The 22,067-nt window shown below is 40.6% G+C and overlaps 1 protein-coding gene across 1 annotated transcript in view; it reads left to right on the forward strand.

The window, feature by feature from the left end:
• Nucleotides 1-223: 223 nt before the first annotated feature.
• Nucleotides 224-22,067, forward strand: part of LOC135939696 (insulin-like growth factor-binding protein complex acid labile subunit) — an 82,685-nt gene continuing 60,841 nt past the window's right edge. Inside the window, exon 1 of the mRNA XM_065484205.1 lies at nt 224-382. The gene's annotated coding sequence lies outside the window, so the exon portion shown is untranslated. The remainder of the gene's footprint in view (nt 383-22,067) is intronic.

A 22,067-nucleotide genomic window follows, 5' to 3' on the forward strand; every position in this document is an offset into this window, starting at 1 on the left:
GCCGGCTATAATCTGAATATAATAAATAGCATTGAGTTTGCAGTGCATTTCGCGCGTCTCACCCCTGCACATCATTTTAGTTTTCATCCCCGAGAGCGCGGCGCGGGGTGGCAGCTGCTCGGCGGGCCGGCAGCAGGGCCGGGGGGAGGGCGCGGCGTGCGCGCACCGTGGACTCTCATCCGCAGCCAGCAGCTTCTGTGTGAGTGTGGGGAATTTCGTTGGTTGGAGTCTCTCGTCGTCCTCTCCTCAGTCTGGCGTGCAGCTTCGAACTGCGAGCACTCGATTCTCTTTCTCACTCTCACGCGTCTAACTCGCGTTCGGCCACTGGATACCCTGTCCGAGCCGGTTTCTGCCCCGCACACGATTTCGCCGTGCTAATCAGGTAGGCCAATTAAACCTGCGTCCGCAGTGTGTGTTGTGTTGTTTTCGGCGCAGCCCCTGCGGCCTGAGTTTTCCGAAACGTTCATCGCCATCGCCTGGCGACGGATTATGTATTCATTTGCGTGCGTTGATGGCCGTGATTTGTGGTTGGCAGCGCTTTTGGTTCAATTATCGTTCTAATGGGAATTCCGATCGACTCTTGACTTGGAGGCTTAAGCTAATTGTTTTCATCTGAAAATTACGTGTCAATTACACCATACCCTCATTTTTATGGTGCAGTCTGCGGTTTTTTCTTATTCGTTTTTGACACTTGAGGAAAGTTTTTACTACCAGGACGTAAAACGACTTTCGGAAGGACAATCATTAATTTCTCCTTTCCATTGAGCTTTCCCAATTAAATGCTACACAGCAAATCCAATATTCACAGCACAAATAAACTTATCCTCCCAGTGACGTACTAGTATTTTATCGAATAAATTTTCAGCGAAATGAAAAAGAACAAAAGTAGCTGAGTAATAAGAGCGTGCAATTCAATTTAATGAATATCTATTCAATAATATGACTAAAAATAAGGGCAAAAGCTAATTAAAACTTAATAAGCCTTTCGTCTCTTATCCAATAATATTTCCTGATGGCATTTGTTGCGCTGTTGCTAATTGCAATGCGCTCAAATTACTCGTAATCCTTATAGCATTTCATTCAAATTGCTCATCTATGATGATGCTATCGTAATTTCAATTTTAATTAATATACTCTACTTTGAAATATATTTTTTATGCATTACACATAATAATTAATTATTATCCGATAAAAAGCCGGTGAGCTAAAGTCTTTAAAGGTAAATGTTTACTTCTTTGTAGATATTATTGTATATATATATTATGCTGTACGAAATGGAACTGATAGCACATTATTTATTGAATTTCGCTCTCTGTCTTGATCAAAATAATAGCCAATTATTGAATATTTTTGTTTCCATTTGTTACTGTTGGAGCTACTTTTATATTGTTCTTACTTGGGAAATATTTCAAAAGTCAGAGTTTGAATGAATCTCGTTTTCAGCAGGAAACATTTCAGGAGGCAGACTGCATTAATCACTGGGCCAAAAGCAACCTTCCTCCACATTTTACACAGAAGCGACACGTTGCTCTACAATTCCCGTGCGTTTCCTTGTGTCGGGGCGACCCGTGCGTTCGTAAAATGCACGCATACAAAACCGCCAAAGCTGCTGCTGGGCCTGCTCCTCCGAAGCCTCTTTTTGTTTTCATTTTGCATCAGCAGCCCCGCCGGGCTCTGAATCGCCGACTCTTTGCTGCACGGCTGAGGTTGAAAGACCCCATGCGTGTTTGTGTGCGAACGACTATTTAATGAGTTGATTTAATCAACGCACTCATGTCCACGTATTATGCGTACGCCCATGCCGAGTGCGTTAAACGCCGAATAAATTATTGCTTCCTCCCTTCCGCCGCGCTCATGTTATTATTTGTCGTAATTTAGACCCTGCACCTCTGTTTGGTTTTCCAGCCACGCGTCTTTCGAACACTTCACCCGCGGGGAAAGATAACGGTCTGAAGGATCGAATCGTTTAGCAAATAGAGGCTCACTTAATTGAGCGATTGCTTCTCATTACATGTGCGATGTCATAACAATATGATATATTTTTTTAGTATATTCATTAAGGAGAAAAAGATTTTAAAATTGGATACATTCCCGTAATGAAAGTGGAAAGTTCCCATTTTCTTGTATGATCACATGGGTCACATTAAAAATTGTGCTAGGAGATCAACCGAAATCTTTATCATTCTTGATTGGTCAAGACAAAATTCCCTACCCTCTCGCGCAAATGAGTAAAATTGGTGTATTAACGTCAATTGAATAACATCTTAAATTGACTTGGTGATAAAAACAAAGGCAGGCAAGCACATCCTGCGCGCGGGTTTGCTGTCAAAGGTCCAAACTGACACAGCGACCCGCTGGCGACCAGGATCAGAGAGCCACCTCGACAAATTCTCTGCATGCGTTGAGCCGGGTTTTTTAACGGATGGAAACTTGCTGTCGAAAAGAGAAATTTAATAAACTACTGCAAAGGAGACTAAAACTGAGCCAATCGGTAGGGGGTGTGAGTGCTGAGTGAATCGCTCTCGCCCCTTAGAAAATATTCACGGTCAGTCTATGGTATGCACATATGCCAGGTGACTGGTGGATATTGAAATGGCCAGGTATACTGACGATAGGCTGGAGATAGCCGAAATAGCTATACACAACAGTGCTCCAATTGATGCCATCGGAGTTGATCTCCTTGCACAATATTTAAATTGTCAAAAGTATTGGAAGCTTGGGATAAAATAGTTTCGTTTTTATGCGCATAGGGTACACTTAAATGAAGGCTGAGATTTACAGTGAAATACATCGTTCTTGCAAATCAGATATAGGCATATCTCGAAAGTGCTTGCCTATTGTTTTATAAAACTAATTTCCATTTCTAGTGGACCATCGCAGGCGTTTCATCGAATAAAATGATTACATTTTTAATCTATCAAATCATTCATTTGTTCAACACATTATTAGCCTTTATCTAAAAAGAATTGTGCAGCCTTTTTAAGTATCCAATTGGTATGATTGCCCGATGGAGCGCAGTATGAACACCAAAGATTGATTGTTGATTTTACTGCTTTAGAGGCTGCCAGCATGTGAAAAATTATAAAGCTAAACCCATTCACTTCACTGGAAAGCAGTTGATTAACTTAAATCCCGCTTCACGGTACAAGAGATATAGTTGTTTTCATTGTGATTATCAATGTTTATCACCAAAAACGCCGACAAAGGGCGAGTTAATTACGAATTCGCCCACTCGAAAGCGGAACAAACGTGCCAATCAACGCTCGCCGGCAAACGATTGCAATCACTCTGCCGTAAAATCATATAAAACAGGCTTGACGATCAGCTAGTGAAATCTTCAATCAGTCTAATTGGCTGCAGTTAATGTTTTGATAAATGAGGCGATTTTATCTATGATGTGCTGCGTGTTAATGAAGTGAGTGGGGAGAAAAATTATTATTTTATCTGAGCAGGGCAATAAAACCGCAGGGGGTGGTTGCCAGCAGCTACCTCCGTTAGACATTGAATTTATTGTATTCTGGTCTATATTGTTGATTATGGCACTGGCAGACCGAAAAATCGCGTTACGACCTTTGATAATCCGGCGGTGCTGACTTTGTCTTTCATTTTTACGACGCGTCCTTTATTAAAACGCGCGTGGCAAACGACTTTCGGTCGGTTATACGCCTCTTAAGATTTGTTCTGCGCGAGCGTGGCGAAAGAAATTGGTTTTTGTGTGCGAAATTGGTATTTGGGCAACGGAGGAAATTGTCAAGTGCGACGCGAGAGAGCTCGGAAATCAGCAGAGAATGCTAAAGAGGCAATGATGTGACCATCAAAAGCAACTGCTTGCCAGATCGTTATGCCCTCACAAGTGTAAAGGAGACTAAATTTTTAGCCTTTTATTGCACCTCGGAAATATAGCCTCCGCTCACACAGCTATATTCTCGGCGTGCAAAGTTGCGGCATTGCACGCCGAGCGACGGGATTGCGAAATTTGAATTTGTAAATTCTTGCAAATTTGCATTGCGATTATTCATCAGGAAAGCTTTGTTGTTTCAGATCTTTTTTGCAAACGTTTCGTATTATTCTAAATTAACGGGAGATGGGAAAATTAAGTTTTTCATTTGAAATTATAATGAGCTATGGTGAACATCCTAATCTGCTTTTATGGACGTAAAGAGCCATAAACGGTTGAATGCATTTTAAAGTTGAATTTGGGAGTAACGTGGAAAGCACAATAGCGGAAAACGAAGCGAAAAATTTAGTTTACATTTAGAAATTTTAAAACAACAATCACCATTTTTATGCATTAATTCAACATTTTAGCAAAACCAACGGTTGGAAAACTTCAGTTAAAAAACTTGTTTACATTTACCGAGCAAAATAACGTGCATGAATGAAAATAATGTAAACATAACAAAGGTAAACTTTTCTCGTGAAGTAAAAAATACAACTTAAATAATACCAGCAGGAAACTTGGCTCACACTTGAACTAAAATTCGATCAGTTTCATCGTAAGACAACCTCTACAAACTTGAGACAAAATCCACTTTTGCCAATTCCGAGTGGAACATCGCGTCTTTCTCGGCAAAGTCCTCAGCGGCCACGGCTCTGCGCGGCAAAAATCTAATAACAACGCCCGCCGCCGTCCCAGTGCGGATCAACCAACTTTTCATATGCATGGAAAGTATTATTTCGCTTATGGAAGCGAGCCCAAGCAAAAAAGGAAGAGCGGCAGCGCCAACGACAGAGAAATTTACATGAACAGGAAGTGAGAATGGCCGGCCAGTGTTCACTTCAGAAAAGAGCCAGGGAGCGGAGGAAAATGATTTTTATATATTAGTTGGTCGGGGCGCATCCGAGACAATATCGTGCCGAATTCGAGCGAGCAACACGCGAGAAAATGCTGAAAGCGCGACGCCTTATGAATTCAGCGGGGACGTGAGCAACAGAGAAGCCTAAAATAATGTTATAGTCTTGAACTCAACTTTGCAATTACTCACCTAAAGCGTTTTTTCGAACTGTGCAGAGTTTTCTCGTATAAAACTTTCCTGTAAAGAATCTTTTAATTTCGTAAGTAGTGCAGCGCTACTTTTCAAAGCGAACTAGTCGTAAGCTGTGTTTTTCACACCCCCGGATGAAGGCTATAGAAGGCATCCTCGCGTCGATATCAACCCTCACGAGATAAGCAGTGCTGAGTCTTCTTAACTCATTTTTTTACGTTTGCAGATGGGGGAGGCACATACATTTCAGAGTACGGAATGCACGGAAAAAGAAGAGTGGAGCGGGAAAGTTTAATTTAATTTTCAGGCACTCGGAATCGCCTTTCCTCTGCCGCTGTCGTCGTCTTTCCTGCTAGCTAGCGAGTGCGTGATTTTTCTCTCCATTTTCAAGATTAGTTGGTATGCACACTCGAAGGGAAGAGTGCGCCGTGTAATTGCTAAAAGAAATGGAGAGCAGCGGATGAACGTAATCACGTTTCCATTTCCACACTTGCCTCTGCTCGCCGGCTGGATTAATTTTCATACTTGTGAGTTTGAGAGACGGGAAGGGGGTGGTGGAGAGGGCCAAACAGGGTTGGGAATTTTAAACTTCCCTTATTCACATGAGAAATATTGTCGTTTTGTAAAAAATAAATTCGGCTTCAATTTTGCCCTGCTATAAAAGTTCATTTAAATAATGGTAAAAATTTACAAGGTGAATGTATTTTGAAATCTAAGAAATTACCTATTTTGCGTTGTGAAAATTTCTTTGAAATGTCGATCAATGTTCAAAGTTTTATTTGAACTCTGATAATTACAAATTACATTTTTGCTTTCAAATTCATTTCTGTATGAGCATGAGATTAGTTCAAATAGTTCATATTGGAACAGATTTCAACTCTGTTGAGTTTCTAACTAGCGTATAGAATTCCACACCCAAGAAATTAAAATGAGAAGCAGCTACAGCATATCTGCCGAAAAAGTGCGCTCAAAAGGATGCACGCTCAGAAGGAGAGCGAGAGGGATGCAACCCGGCGCGTGTTTTTCCGTCTGCTCCTTAAGGGGGCTGTCGACGATTTGCATAATATGCTAATGTCTCGCTTCCTTGCTCGTATTTACCTTGTGATAAGTGCGGAGGCGAATTTCCTAGTGGAAAATCAGCGGCATTTTGAGTGCAGGGCGCGGAAAAGATAGAACAGAGAAAGGCCGTGCGCATCAACAGAAAAAGGCGGAAGTGCTGCCAGAGTATATACGTGTATAAATAATAAAACAAACAAACCGCAAGAAGCATTGGAATTCACTGCAACGTGCCTCGAATTCGCGTAAATAAATAATAACAGGGTAGATCTCTCTTCATTTTGCTTCGTTATGTAAAAAAGGGCAGCGGTGGAAAATGCGATGGCAGTCGGTCCTTTAGAGATTCTCGTAAGAGGGAGAAGGTTTGTTAATCAAAATTTCCTCGTGGCAATCGAGATATTTTTGAGGAAAGTGAAATTCCTGGGTTATGAAGAGAGAAGGTCTGGCTGTCGTTTAGAGAGCTTTAAGTACTTTCGCGTAGACATTTCCTGAATAAAATTGGTGGAGTATTTCTTCATTACCTTTTAATTGACAATAATATGCAAATTTACAGTTTTTTGCCGTTTTTCAACAACTGCAAAATCAATGATTCCAATTGGGATGCATCTTTATTAGATTTCCAGCAATATCGTAAATTGAGATAGAACTGAGAATTTGGCATCTTTTTGTGAAGAATATTATAAAATCATCCTACAATGGAGTTTTGCACTCAGTCTGTCTTTCTGTCTGGCTTTGATCGCACACCTCGACTCACAAATTGATTGGAAATATTCTCCGCTGTCTTTGAACATTCATGCATGCTTATTGCGTAGATCGGAGGGCCGCGGGCGGTGCAATCAACATTTTCTTATGGATGCGCATATGCTGGTAAACGGGGCAGCAACAACTTCCAGTTTTATGGCCCATGCTGCTGGATGTTGGGCCCGGCCACAGGAGTTTTGTGTACGCAATAAACTCGCGTGCTGAGCTTGCCATTATTAAGCGCATTCGAACTCAATGTTATAAATAAATTATGCATATGGATTTGTCTGGCCGTTTTATGACCGAAAATAAAAGGCGGCAGACGCACAGGAGATGGAAACTCTTCCTTTCGCGAGTAATGGCTCTTTCACGGCGGCTTAACCGTCTGCTCCTTGTTTAAATTTACGTTCACGCGACACAAAAGCCGTAATGCACAGCGAGCGAGAGGGGCAAACAATTTCGAGGTCTGGTGAACTGTTTCTACTTTCTGACAGCGAGTAATTGCAGCGCATAAAAATCCCAATGGAAACTTCTAAGTCTCTTTTGTACTCAGAAGGAATTTTGAGAAATGGCCTATGTCTAATTTTAGGTTTGCCTTGGCAAAGCGTAAGCCATACACACGATTCCAAATTTGAATTGAAATTGGACTAACTTTTAATGCAGAATAATTTGAATGACATTAGCTTGAAATTTCGCATATAACTTGTTGAAATACATAGATATTTCAGTTATGGTGAAGGAAACTTTAAAAAAGTCTCATTGATTAACATGGTTAATGACAGTGAAAAATTATTAGATTAAGGCTTACAACACTAACTCTATTTAGACAAAGTTTTCAATCATTTTGATGTTTTTCTCACGATCAGCGTCACTTTTCTTGTTAAACATATTTTTAATATTGAGCTTTTCGCATAAATAAGTGTTTGGCTTATAATTTAAATTAGCAATCATCATTTGCACAAAATTTTGTTTTTCTGATTAACTCAAAAAAGATGATTGCATTGGCCATGACAGGCAAATGGGGTGACAACGTGCCAAACCGGGAAATTTGATACACGGTAGTGACCATTCAACATTTTGATTTAATCTTATTTATATATCGGCACAGATTAATGGATCACTAATGAGGAGTAATTATATCTTGCTATTTTTCAAAAGCGTTACCTTAATTATGCGATAAAAAGAACAGGGGATTGGCTACCGGAAAGAATTATTTCTAATCAGTGTGTGGTATAATAAATTTAGTGCGCATAAATGGCAAAGGGTTCGGAACTGCTGCCAAAGGCACGATGGGGGCTCTTGCACATCAGCAATATCAGCCTTTAACACGCTCTGACAGTGTCCATATCTGATGCCTGCACTCGCGTCGTGCTCGCGCAATTCATGTGAGACAACTGCAAACAAAGCTGCGTGCTTAAATAATATAAATAGCCCGCAGAAAGGTACAAAGTCGAGCGTTTGTGTGTTGTTGTGTGCACCATTGTGCCACTCTCACATGCTCTCTCTCTCTCTCTCTCTCTCTCTCTCTCTCTCTCTCTCTCTCTCTCTCTCTCTCTCTCTCTCTCTCTCTCTCTCTCTCTCTCTCTCTCTCTCTCTCTGCACACTTGTGCGTCGGCAGGTGCTTGGGAAGAAAATCAATTGCTCGCATGCTTTTGCCGCCTATTAAACGGTCTACTTACTTGCGAGTAAATTTAAAGTCAATCGTGAATAATTCATATGGCGAGGGCGTGGATTCGACGTGCAGCTCGTAATTATCGCAGCCGGCGAGCGGCGGCAGTAATAATCGAGATCGCTTTGATAATGGATGGACCCGAAGCGTATACACACCGTTCTGCAGCAATATTATTTGACGCTGATATACATTGTGCAGTAGGGGAAGTGAAAAGGATTCGGTTTGTTTTCGAAATTAGCAAGTCGTTGCTGAGCACATGATTTGCGTGCACTTGCACTGTGAGAATCCTAAAAATTTGGGGGTCGAGTGCGGGCTGATTTTCGCCTTCATTTGACGCTTATTCACTGCAATGACTAGTCCATTCGGATTCGCTTTTCTGGTTCGCACCTTTCAAGCGTGCACGAATTAATTTCTCAGGACGGATGTGCAGCGATTCAAGAAAATACCCTGGTATATACATGAAGGGGCAGTAACATGAGCTGGTCCTTTTCGGGACTGGGCTTCCTCAAATGAGGCCCACGCGGACATGTTATTCGTTCGCGATGTTATTGGAACGCTGAGTTTTCGCGAGTTATCCATCTCGAAAGAGGTGAACCAACCATAAAAAATGAGTTAATTTTGTAAATTACTATTTCAATACAATAATAGGCTTTCTACTTAATTTCAAAGTTTGATTACTCTTCTGAGGAATTATCTTTTTATCTCCTTGCGTTATACTAACTCTTTCACAATAGTGACACTAACAAGTTCACATTGTCGGGAAGAGCAGCAATTGCAAAGTCAACAATTGTATTAGCTCTGATTGTAGAGTGTAATTGCGAAGCCTCAATTTGCTCAGTCACCACACAGCACCAGACTTCTGATTGGCTCTATTTTTCTATCTATCGAAAATTGCATTTGTTATCTCATCAGATCATGGAAGTGCGTTGCGCGTATTATGAGATATATATATTTTTTTAAATATCGGATTTCTGCATTGATTAAAATAAACTCGACCAATCACTGGCAGGATGTGGTTGTATGATAAAATAAAAGCTCTTATTTTATTTACAAATTATAGAGGTAAAAATTTATGTCTATCATTTAATTTTCTTAAAAGAAACCTACAATTTTGGGAAAGTTCTAGTTAGACATTGACTTCTTGGTCGCATACAAATCCTTCAGGTGTAGCGTCATTAATATACCACAAAGAACAGAGATCTGTTTTTGAAAGGGGTGTTCCTTCAAAAAGTGAGTTTTTTAATTCAAGAACAATGGGTACACACTAGAATTTGTATCAATGATATACTATTTTTTTGCAAATCAGACGACTATTTTTCACATCCCTTTTGTGTTTGCGCTGCGCGTGCAGCTGTGAGTTCATTAAAACACGCGCGCATAGCAGCTTTAATTGCCCGCTCTTGTGCCGGCGCGAATTTGACGCTGGTGCAGTTGGGCGATATGAAAAGTTTTACGGCGGACGACGTTGTGCACATTAAAAAGTTAAATGCCGTGTTGATATTATTTAGGAGCGCGAGACACCGCGCGTTGAGCCCGTGAATTTGGTGACAAGAAAAAGCGGCGGCGAGGTTGTGTGGAGCAGGAAATTAATGAACGCGAGCCGCGTATGTGCGCTGCGGTTTTTGACGTTAATTCACACCGCCATTCAGCATGGCTGACAGAACCACTTTGGATTTTAGCAGCTGAAATTGATGTGTGCGCGCAATAAGGAAAAAGAAGGAAAATGCCATAATTGACGTTGGCGTTTTCTGCTTGGTTGTTTAGTATAATTTAGAAGCATTTTCAAACTGAGTGCGTTCAAAAGAAAAAAGAATATCTCACGCATGTTAAAAAATAATGAAAATGGATCGCAGCATCAATATTTGTACAGAAAGTAATCTCTTTTTCTTGAAACTGTGAGCCTAAATATCGGAAAACCCTAGAAAATGATTAAATCTAAATATCCATGTTTTAGGCTGCTTTTCATCCAGAAAACTACTCTTTTTCCCTATTAAAATGTGCATTAATTTCCCATTAAATTTGAATAAACCGTTCAAATACACCAGGCGACGATAAAATAAAACTAATGCGTAGTCCAAAAATAAAAGCTCCAATCAATGTTGTTTGTATAGCGTATAGAGGCCGTAAATTTCACTCCCTGCGCTGCTCCCATACCAAACAGCCAGTCAAAATGACACAAGCGGCTACTTATCACAATTGCCCCCTTTTCTCGATCCACAGCTCGTGTTTCTCCGATAAAAAAGCGTGCTGCGAGATTTTCTTGGCCAGGAATTACTTCATAATAAAATGCAAATGCCAGAGCGCTCGTGACGTCAAGCAACAATCCCAAAAATTACTTTGCTGGATTATATGAAATATTCATGTTGCCAGCCACCATAAGCCACGGAAGAAAATCCCGATATCGAGCTCTTGGCCGAGGAAATCGACTGCCGAAACAGACGCAAAGCAAATATTGTGCTTGGCCCAGAACCACTGCACGCTGCTGCGAGAGTAATAAAGCTTGCGTGTTGCGTGCGTTTCATCTAGCAGAGAGAGATGAATTTCAAAAGTTGCTCTTCGGGATGTTTACGTGCAGTGATACGCCGGCCTGCCGAAAACTCTTGAGCAGTAGAAGTGCTTTCGACTGTTGCATTGTGCGTCGCTAGCACTCTCATAAAAATGTAAATCGTCTTGAGAGTGGCAAAAGGATTGGGCTGTGCAGTCTGCAGTATTACCCGTTCGCGCACCTGCTCTGCTTGCCGGGTGGGCGCGTGAAACCTGCGAAATCCAGCGTGCAAAGCCGGGCCTTGCCGACCGAGTGTATTTGCATGATCAAAATCCAGTGTGGGTCCTGAACCCAGCGCTCTCGTTCGCCGTCTAAGCCCTGTCGACGGGATTTCGCACGTAGATCAAACAATAATATACCAAGATTTTTGTTTGTGTCATTCGTTTATAAACGGTTTAGAGAAGAAAAAAATAATTGCATTTCTGCCAAAAGAGATTCTTACTAAAACACCACTGAGACATGACATACAACTGTAAAAAACCTACTCTTTGCGGATTTGAGATCATTGATCCAAAATTTCCCGCAGCTAATAATGTGGCCTGAGTTTTGATCTACAGCCAATTGTAAATAACTGCATACGTGGGGCTGAAAAAGCCGCGCCCTGCACAGTATTATAGCGTATACATACATGTGATTGTTTTCCCTTTCGACTGTCCATTTTAATCCACGGATCCCGATCCTGGTTTCAAATCCGCCCATAGAAGAGCTAATGAGTTATTTATCTTACAGCAGTTTAATTCCCTGAATGTGTAATTTTAAACCGTTCATTTTGTGCCATAGTATGCTCGTTTTGAATTTTCATGGTATACGTTGAAATAATGGACATTGTTAATTACAACGAATAAATTGGATTGGATTCAATTCGTTTTCTTCGAGCTAGCTCGTGATTTTATGCACATTCGCAGATCAAAAGCGGTGGCTGCGGTCGGTAGTGGCAATAATAACCAGCGTCGTCGCTGCGTTGTCTCGTCTGCCGACCACTAAAATGCCCCGTCTCTCCGCCGAGTAGCAAAAGTTTCAGCGGCAGGTCAGCTTGGAAAACAGAAGCAAGCAACTTCAAAGGACTTGCATTCAAGTTTGCTTCTAATTGCGAAGGATGCGCCCGCTCAAACGACGACCAAAGTTGCGTCGGTGGGGACGAAACAAATCTTTTCCTGCGGCCAACTCCTGAAATTAGGCGCACAACCTAGCTGCCTGCCTGCTCTTTTTACTTTGCAGCTAGCTGACTGAGTAATTTGCAAGGCCTGCTGTCGAGACTCGTAACACTAGCTTGAATTAATAAGTTTTTTGCCTGAGTTTTCGCATGGGAGGAATTTTTGCTCGCTCTCAGTCAGTTAAAAACTTTTAATACTAGCTTTATTTAGCAACAAAAACCAGTTTAAGCTTATTTGAAGGGTTGAGAGGGGATTTTCTCCCTCCATGCCACGCACGAGGTTTTAGAAAATTTTTGTCTTGAGCAGCACTGAATATCTGTTCCATAACTCAGCCATTGTGTGCCGAGGACATTATTTCATTCACCCTCCCGGAAAATGGCCTTTGCTCGCAATATTTTTCAATTTCACTTGGGTATGAATAACAGTCCTGAATAATATTGGACCGCGGTACGACTGCTGTCACGTGTTTTTGCGCTCGAGTATAACAAATGTGTGGACATTTTCGTGTGAAGTTATTGCGTGCGTGTGACACTTATATTATTTGGTACAACAGCGACTCAGTACTGTAATCGGCTCGGTACTGTATATGATGAAGGGTGTTTTCAGGAAAGGAAAATTGTCCTCCAAAGTCGGTTGCGCGGTATTTATTTACGACCGCTTTGATTTGTATGCCCTGCAAGAGTCCCATAACGTTTTAGTATGGGACACTCAATAAGAGCCTTTCAAATAAGCACAGAATTATTGAGACAAGAGAATGCAGGGCACATAACAGAATTCTATATCAAAGGCCTTATTCGAGGAATCAACAGTTTGTGTTTTTATCGCAAAAAAAATTATTCCAGACATTGGTGCTCCATGCCAATGGCACATTTTATTTGTCTAATTGAAACGAGTTAGTATACCAGGAAGTATTTTATTCTCAGAAATGCTAGTGAATTTCTGAAACTAACTTTATAACAAGGTACAAATTATAGTTATAATTAAAGAGACATGTTAACACAAACGCGAGCGGCGCGCATGTATAAACGAACAAAACTAATTGGCACCACCAGGCACAAACTGCAGTAAATATCAAAACTGCCACTTGGGCACAGCAGCGGTCTTTGCATTTGGCGCCAAAATGAAACACAAACCTGCTGCTGGCATGCAGATAAAATCAGAGCGCCCATATTTCCCGAATCGATACAACAATGCCATTAATTTTACTGCTCGGTGCCGCTGCTTTAGCACCGGCTAGAGGCACGCTCTCACTCTTTTACACCACGCGACCAAAACAATAGATTCCATTACCCCGTGCGCCACCGTATTAAGCCCAAATTGAAGTTTACGGCTCTCCATTCGTGGAGCAGGCAGCAGCATCCTGTGTTTTTTCGCTTTTTTCATTTGCCAGACATGCGAAATTTTCGCACAATGCAGACTGTAGAGGCGAACGAGGTGATTTTACGAGCAAAAAGTAAGCATGATCAACAAAAGCGGGTTTGGTCCATTAGTGAAAAAGCATCCCTCTATTGATGGAGTGTTAAAATAGTTTTGCCAAGTTCTAAATGTAATTAGTAACAAGAAATCCAACTTAAAATTAAATATTCGGGTGAATTTAATCCAATGTTGTCTCGAGGCAGTTAAAAGGGTCTCCTTACCCCTCTCCTGAGAACACTTTGCCTAGATCTGGGGGTAGCAAGTAGTTGACTTAGCTCCTCCGGATCTTAAAGCACTTTATCAGGTCAAACAAGACATAATGGAATCGATCGCTGGTCGTGTGTTGGTCGTCAGGCATTACACTCTGGCGACGGCCTTTGCAATTCGGCTTATGGATTTGGGCTTTGCTGCTTTATGGCCGGCTCATAATCGGATCGAGATGCGATCAAAAGTGTGCGTGGCGTAAAAAGCCTTTCAAACCAGAAAAAATGCTGCGAGTAAAAGTCAGTTTATACTATCTTCTGCTGATATCGTTGACATTACTTGCGCGGTTAACTTTTACACTTTGATTTATGCACGGCTTGCTTTACAGTTTCGCGTATAGAGTTTAATTGACTGTCGAAACTTTATCAGGGTATAGTTATTTACACAGCTCGAACTTGCTATTTACAAACTACTCCGGAATATTTAGTAAACAATTCATAATAGAAACTAAAACAAATCTAGAATATCATACTAATTTTTTATTTTTCAAATTTAATTACAGACAATGAATTTATATCTTTCCGTGCTAAACAATCAGTGGGTAAAATTACCAGCATGGAGTATTTTAAAATTACTTCTCATTCTTTTTTCGTACCACATTAGGTATCTATACACACACACACACGCGCGCGCAATTACGTCTTCAAAGAAAGTGTTAATAAAAGTTTTCACCCCTAGCAAATATTCTTAGAAAAGCGGAAATAAGTCCAATAAATAAACATAGCAATTTCAATTTAATATCACTTATTATGCAATCAAATGTGAAGTTCACTGCTATTTATAATTGCTCTTGGGTTCTGATATTAAATTCACGCAGGAATGGCCTTCTTTCAACCTCATTTTCCAGGGATTATTTGCTCCAGCCTAGATTTTTTTTAAGAATGTTTCTGAAGTGAAGCAACCGGAAGCAACTCTACTTTATCCACTTATTGAAAAAAACGCCATTTTCAAAAGACCGGATGTTAGTAATTTTTGAAATAATGCCTGCGATGTAACAAGCTTAACAAAATGTTCTCATCGGGAAGGAACAAAAAGGACCTCTTACAACAACAAATCACATAAAGCCTGAGCATTTGGAACAAAACACCAGCCCATAAATTTTTTCCAAGCTCATAAACAGAATCCTATTCTTCAAAATAGCTGCTTCCTGGAACTTTTTGGGTCGTAAATAATGGCCGAAAGAGAATGAATCCGCCGCAGTTTTATGCGATTCCGCATTTGTTTTCACGTCAGTGGTCAAGCGTTGGAAAATTGAAGGTCAAACCAACTTCCTGTCAAATCTCCTCTGAGCCAATTTCTTTTCGAGGAATAAAATAGGAAAGCTCATTGGGACAGCAGGAGACGAAGCTGGGAACTTTTAGATAGTCACTGTTGAATCGACCCAGGCAGCAGCAGCTCTCGGACTCTCAATAAACAAGCCGTTTTTTTTAAATGGACCTCTTGCGCAATGTACAAACAAACCGAGAGTGGCGTGCCGATAGGGAGTCATACGCCAACCCTCCCTGGGGGCCCATTATCAGCAAGCGACGCGCAACAATGTGTCAGGCCCGCATCGGTCCGGGTAAGAGCGAAAAATGCACCTACCATATAGAAGCGCCGGATGATTTCCGCACCGCGATAACTTCCGCTCGGTGAAACGGACGGACGCGACGCGTGCGACGCCCCCAACCCTTTTCGGAGACGGGGACCACCCCGGAGAGCACCGTCGCATGCTAATCGCGGATTAGCTGCGACACACATGCACTCGAATAAATTAAAAGTAAACGCCGGACAAGAAGGCATATTTGCTCTGTGGTCTCGCGTGGGAACATTCCGTTACACTTAAATTGATTTTCATATCGCAGGGGCTTCTTTTTGAATGGTAATTTGAGCACACATCTTTTCACTGAAGACGTGTACTTGAGTACGCTTACATTATTTTCTTCGCCTTGCTTGAAAACCACGGTATTTCTTCTGATCAAATTACCGCTATTTCTTTTTGGAAAATCAAATGCTCGGTAATTTTATTATCTTTGCATTTAATTATAATACGAAATAAATTTTAACAAGGAAATGAACAGGTTTAATAGGAATTGCGTGTGCTCAGTTTACTGCGTTGTATTACACTTGTATAATTATCAATCTTCATGTGTTGCAACAACAAAATGAGTAAACAAAATTCCTATTAAACCCTTCTCTTAACTCTTCTGCGGTTTACATGCTCTATAGGCATGGTAAAATTTTATTGAATGCTTAGCTCGACACCTTTAACATGAGTGCTTCATCCCTTTACAGCCATCGTGATAATACAAAATCAACATATGCTGAGCAAGTGCAAATATGGGAACGGGTGGGCTTATAAATTGAATTTTTTGAATATAATTCCTATGGTCTCAAAAAAATATTAAAGCGAAAATTACGGAATAGAGAATAATATCAATATGGAAATCAAACTATAACTTTTATATCTGTTCGCCATCAAGTAAATTAATTAGCTTCGTTAGGACTTTCAATTTTAGCCTAAAAAATTGAGAATGGTAATATATCCTTTTAATTAATCACGCACTGCTCCAAAAAACTAAACAAAGCTCCCTTTGGATCCCAGATTAACGTGGAAATGAAACCTCAATTTAAAACAAGAAAAATTTCGCTGCCGGACAACTGACAAAGTCAATTTAATCTGTCCCTTGCAGATTTGAGTTTTCATCTATGTAGATAAATACACTCGAGTTTTTGAAGAGCAAGCTCTCTGGAAATGAGAAACAGTCATCCAGACGAGACAGTGTGGTGATGGCTTTCGTGTTCATCGCTCACAGCTTGTCAGTTGATTTACCACCACACAATCTATTTGCCGAGCTGAACTCGTAATCTCCTCCCGTGCAGCAAAACACGCGTGCCCTGGGGAGAAATTCCTGAGCTGCGCCAAGTGGTGGAAAAGGGTGGAAAAGTCGAGGGACGTGTGTGACAAAATTTCCACTCGAGGCATTAAACGCGGATGCAGCCGAGAACTGGCAATCGGCGATAAGAACAGCAATCATCCCGTGACCTCTGCCTCGCTGACTGAGTGAGTGCTGGCAACCGACGGCCCACTTATTTCTTCGCGAGGGTGCACAAGGGTTGCCACATCTTCCTGCATGCGAAACGAGTTTCCACCAAAACGGTTTTCCCAAAGTAAAACACAGCAATGAATGGATAGCTATGTTTTTCTAAATAGCATTTGTTTTGTATCTCTGTAGCTTTCAAATAATAAATATATCCAATATTGCTGAATAACTAAAAGGATCATACTGCAAAAATGGAACAGATGATTGTCAAGAAGTATTGGTCTGACCCACTCACAAAAATTCGGGAAATTACACAAATTCCAATCCAACCAAGGAAATGAAACAAAAATTATTACATTTTTCTCATGAAGTTTCTCAATTTTCAAATTTTTTTAGTCCTTGAGGAACTAAATTATCTGATACAAAAAAAACAGTGATCATAGAAATCTTCATTAAAAATACATATAGCTGGTTTAAAATGCTGAATGAACAACAAAACTTACGCTTTGAAAATCCATTAAATTATTAAATATTCGCAGCCAAGTGTACGCTTTGCGGAAAAAGAAAAACTTCTACAATTTCCTCTTCTGTGATAAGAACAAATCTAGTTTTTTGCCAGCTTCTAAGATAACAGTCCCAAGATGGGGATTCAAATTTTAATTAAAATTTGTTGTAAACAATCCGTATTCAGTAAAGAGATATTCGTTTCACCTGGCAACCCTTGATATGGACGATTAATCGCACCCGAGTGGAACCCCCAGCGCGAATTTTTGCGATTATCTAACTCCGTCGGGTGTTAAATTATTTTGCTCGATTTCCGCTCGAAATATTTACGAGCCGCGCACTGCTGCAGCTTAGAGCCGGCAATAATTCTGCCCGGCACACATCAAGCCAGAGAGATACCCTCTAGCCGCGCAACTTTGCCAGTTTCCTTTTCCTCTAGTCTGTCCTAGTTCCCATAGCAGTTGATAAACTGCCACCCCCCACGACTGTACCTGTGTGCGAATGTGCCCTAACAATTTGCCAATCTGCCGCGCTGCCTCCGCACGTCGTATTGATTGCTGCGGGAGCTTTTGGGCTATTGGGAACGACGGCTCGGAACCTTTTTCCTTTCCGGCGTACGCAGGGACGCACGATTGCTTCATTTTGCGCTCTTCATGCGAGCTTGCTCCAGCAGATAAGAAGAGACTCGATTGGAACATACTTGTGGCACAAATTAGGGGTTTCCAGTTTCCAATAGGGTCGGAATAGACCTAGTAGAGAGCAGTTTCAAGTTCGCATTGACCGGATAATAGCAGCTTGGCTAACAAGGTCTTTTCCGGCCTTTCCACCGGAAAAAGTTTGAAAAAAACTCCTTCAACATTCGGCTCGAATGAGTGAGATCTCACTTAGGGGCGAAATTTTGGCTCAATCAGTCTGTTTTGTTGAGAGAATACTGTGGCAAATAGTTGGTTTCAGTTGAATTTTACAAATAAATTTTGAAAATTTAACCGAAAATCGTTAGTGTTTTGACATAGTAAATATCAAATTGTAAGGGTTTAATTTTAATCAAATGCCAAGAAGAACAGTGTGTTTACAAAAAGCACCTATTTTTTAAAAAATGTGAATAAGAGAAAGACTATAAAAATGGACTGCCCATTTTTTGCAAAGAAAAATAAATTTAATTACAAAGGTGTATGGAGCTAGGACAAAAAATATTCAAATTAAGAGATTTAGCCAAATTTGTGGTCCTATTAAACGTTTGGAATTAACAAAACTGTATTTTTAAATGTGCACCTGAAAAGCCAACTTACTTAAAGTTTTTTTAATGGGTCCACTCTGAGGATACAGAAAACTATATTATTAAGCTAAATTTGAAGCCTCCCTGAGGTGGCATATTCCTCTCTAAAATGCATTATATTTTTCTTTTGAAAACTCATGTCTCGATTCCCTTCATTGCAGTGTACTCAGGGTGAACGATTTATCTAAAGTAAGAAAGTGAGTTGGTTGATTCACGAGCAAACTTTCAGCCTGCGGCCACGGAATATCGAGTAATTCTGTGAGTGCGCAGTTTGTTATAAACATATTCATGTGTGCAGCAGCGAGCGACGAGAAAAACAAACAGCGTAGAGGTTCGCTTGCTCACTCACTATTGCCTTATGGCGAGGAGGACGAATTACCAGGAAGCTGATCGAGCGGTTTGCATGCAAGAAGCAGCAGCAATAACACAATTATCTTGCAATTGCTTATGGAAATAAAATATCAAACGGTGGCTAGATTTAAACTACATTCTTTATTCTTTTACTGCTCTGGAAATATATATCTGAAATCGTAAAATATCTGTGTGGTTGCGTTTTGGTTGTTTAGAGTAATCACAATTTATTTGGTGTTCCGGTGGTTGTTGAAAAAAAAATGCAGGATTACCCTTTTTCTAGAAAACTAGTGCTTGGCTTATCGGGCAAAATTTATCTCGCACCGTGAGTTTTTAATATATTCTCGCGCCTGGCTGGGCCTTAGCTGTCAGAGCCGAACACATGCTTCTTAACAAGCATTTTCACACGTTCTCCACGAGCGTGAACTAATTTGTAAGATGTTTTCCGGCTAATTATTTCGCCTCGCTGGCTAGAAAATGGGGCAAGCCTTTGGTAAACAGTTTAACATTCCACATCAGTGAAAAGTTACCCGTGGAATTAGATGCTAAGAGCAACTCTCCCTCTGTTTTTTCTAGCATAGAAATTTGATTAACACACACACACACACTAGCAAGAGCAGCAGAATTTTTAATCCCGGCTGAGAAGAAGTTTAAGCGGTTTAATTCCACTGCTGCGCTTAAAATAATAATTCCACTTTGTAACTTAATAATGAGCAAAGTTCTGTCTGTCTCAACTTTAGAGTAAGCGGATATCGGCCGAAATCAGGAGCGAACGTGGCTTATGTGGGACGACGCGTTATTCTAATGAAAAACAAAATCCTGCTGCTTAACCCCTAATAGGAGTCACGTTTCGCTATTAATCCGAAAATGGCCCTTTAACACCTGAGCCGGCAATTTTTCTCTCTCTCGCGTGTATCGTTTCCTGCACCCACCGCACACCCGGCGAGGATAAATAAATGACGAATGGCGCTCTTACGCTTTGGCCCGAGGCAAAAACTGACGCAGAGAGGTCAACCCTTCTCTGTACGGGTGTTTGTATACGCCGATTGAAATTCTGCTCGCGTGTAATCCTGAAAAATGCGCCGGGGACGCAGCTAGCAGGGAAAATGAAGCAGCTCGATTTACTGAAATATGATCTTTCCCCATATATACATGGACGTGTGGCTTTAGCTCTCTCGGCGAGTCAGCAAGTTTTGCCGCCGCGGCTCAACTGACTTCTACAAATTGGCGGATCAAAAGTTTATCTGACTGTCTGCTCTCGCTCGGCGAAAAGGCAACTTTGCTTGGAATCGTGTTTGCTGTTTGGAACGCATAATATTGAAGGCGTGTTGTGTTTTGCGACGGGTCACTTCGCTACGAATCGACGCAGAAAGCAGCTTAATCGACATGTTTACGCCATGTTTGCCGTTCTTTTAATCCGGATTTTTCCTCTTCGCTATATTATAGATATTACTAAATATACATTTTTTGGTATTGTAATTCACAATCAGAAACATCAATCAAAAATGTTTATTTAATAATATTAACAAATCAAACGTAAAATTTTCTCCTCCAACTAGGAAATTTCAAATTACAATTGCGACAATTACTTAAAATAAATGAAACACAAGAAATGAAGTACTAGCATGCTCTGCACCGGTATAGCATACCAATAATTCTGGTCGTTTGATATCGATGCAAACTACAAATTTCAGTGAAGCCATATATAAACGATTCAAATTTTCATACCGAATATTTTCCTTTGCCGCTGAAATCACCTAAAAAATAATCATCCCTCAAATTCTAGATTTGCAAAAATATATAATTTGTGCCCACAAACTGGATAAATTATATTTTTGTGGTAAAGAAAAATGTATTTTTTTAGATGCTCACCTTGGGAACTCGAAAAGAATTTATTTTGGAAAAAGAAAGAAACATAAAACCACACAACATGAAACTCGTTTTCAACTTCTCTGATGCGCAAAAGGGGTTCAAAGGAAAGGGTTTCGAATACATTGGTTTTGTTGCAATAGCTGGACTAGGTGAAAAGCACAAAGGTAATAAATTATGCAATATAGCTTTGAACATTTGAACTCAGTAATTTTCGAAATCATTAACAGCGGGAAATAATTTGAGAGCAGCTTAGCGAAATATTACGTTGAGCGGCCCAGTAACTGCGTGGCAATTCCCATTTGTAGTGTTTGATGTCCCATGGAAAATTGTTACTGCCTTCTCGACCCATTTGAATTTCGGTTTTTGCGCACGGTATCGTGCTGTTTTTAAACGCGGCGTCGTTTCAAGTGGCAATTTATCGCGCATTAAAACGCCATTTGTTAAATTAATCATCCAATCCCATTATAATTATTTCCAGTCCGTTTTTTTCCTGGCAAAAACTCGAGCTCTAGCACACGCCGCGCTGTTGCTCAAATTAAAATTTAATTACGCGTGCTCCCGCAGGAGTGAGTGTGCGCGGAAAAATGAAAAAGCAGCGGTGGCTCTACGTAAAAAATAATGCACAACAACACATAGCAGCCACCCAAGAGCTGAAACGGTCCATTTTGCTCTCGGTATGCAATTAATGCGCTTTCCTCGTGCAAAAACAATGCAGTACTCTTGCGAGCACACGATATTAAAAATAATATTCCACTCACCACCATTTCTTGTGAGTTCGCATGCGTAAGTGTGCCGGTAAAATCTCCTTGTAAGTAAACTCTCCACCTCCACTCTTCAACCAAATTTGTTTTTTCCTAATGATCTTACACGGTTAGAAGAATGAGGTAAAATTGTCCCACATAAACCAGAAAACAATAAAAAGTGCATAATATAGCAGTCAATGGTCCTGGGAAAAATAAGGCTTCCTGGAAAATTGTCAGTGAATAGGGCGCAAGCCCAGAAAACTCAAGAGAAGTTGTTTACATGCAGCGAAAAAAATGCTTTAAAGGCATTAAACTCGATGATATACGCAGCCAGAAATTTGTATATGGGACTCTGCTGAAGTTTCCTTGAGACACTTTAGTTTTACCTGCAGCATATATGTTGTGTGGATAATCTATTTTTATTTTTCTCTATACAATCGCGCTTACTCGTTTATTTCAAATTGA

This window comes from Cloeon dipterum, chromosome 3 (assembly GCF_949628265.1).
Source record: "Cloeon dipterum chromosome 3, ieCloDipt1.1, whole genome shotgun sequence".
NCBI classification, from domain to species: Eukaryota; Metazoa; Arthropoda; class Insecta; order Ephemeroptera; family Baetidae; genus Cloeon; species Cloeon dipterum.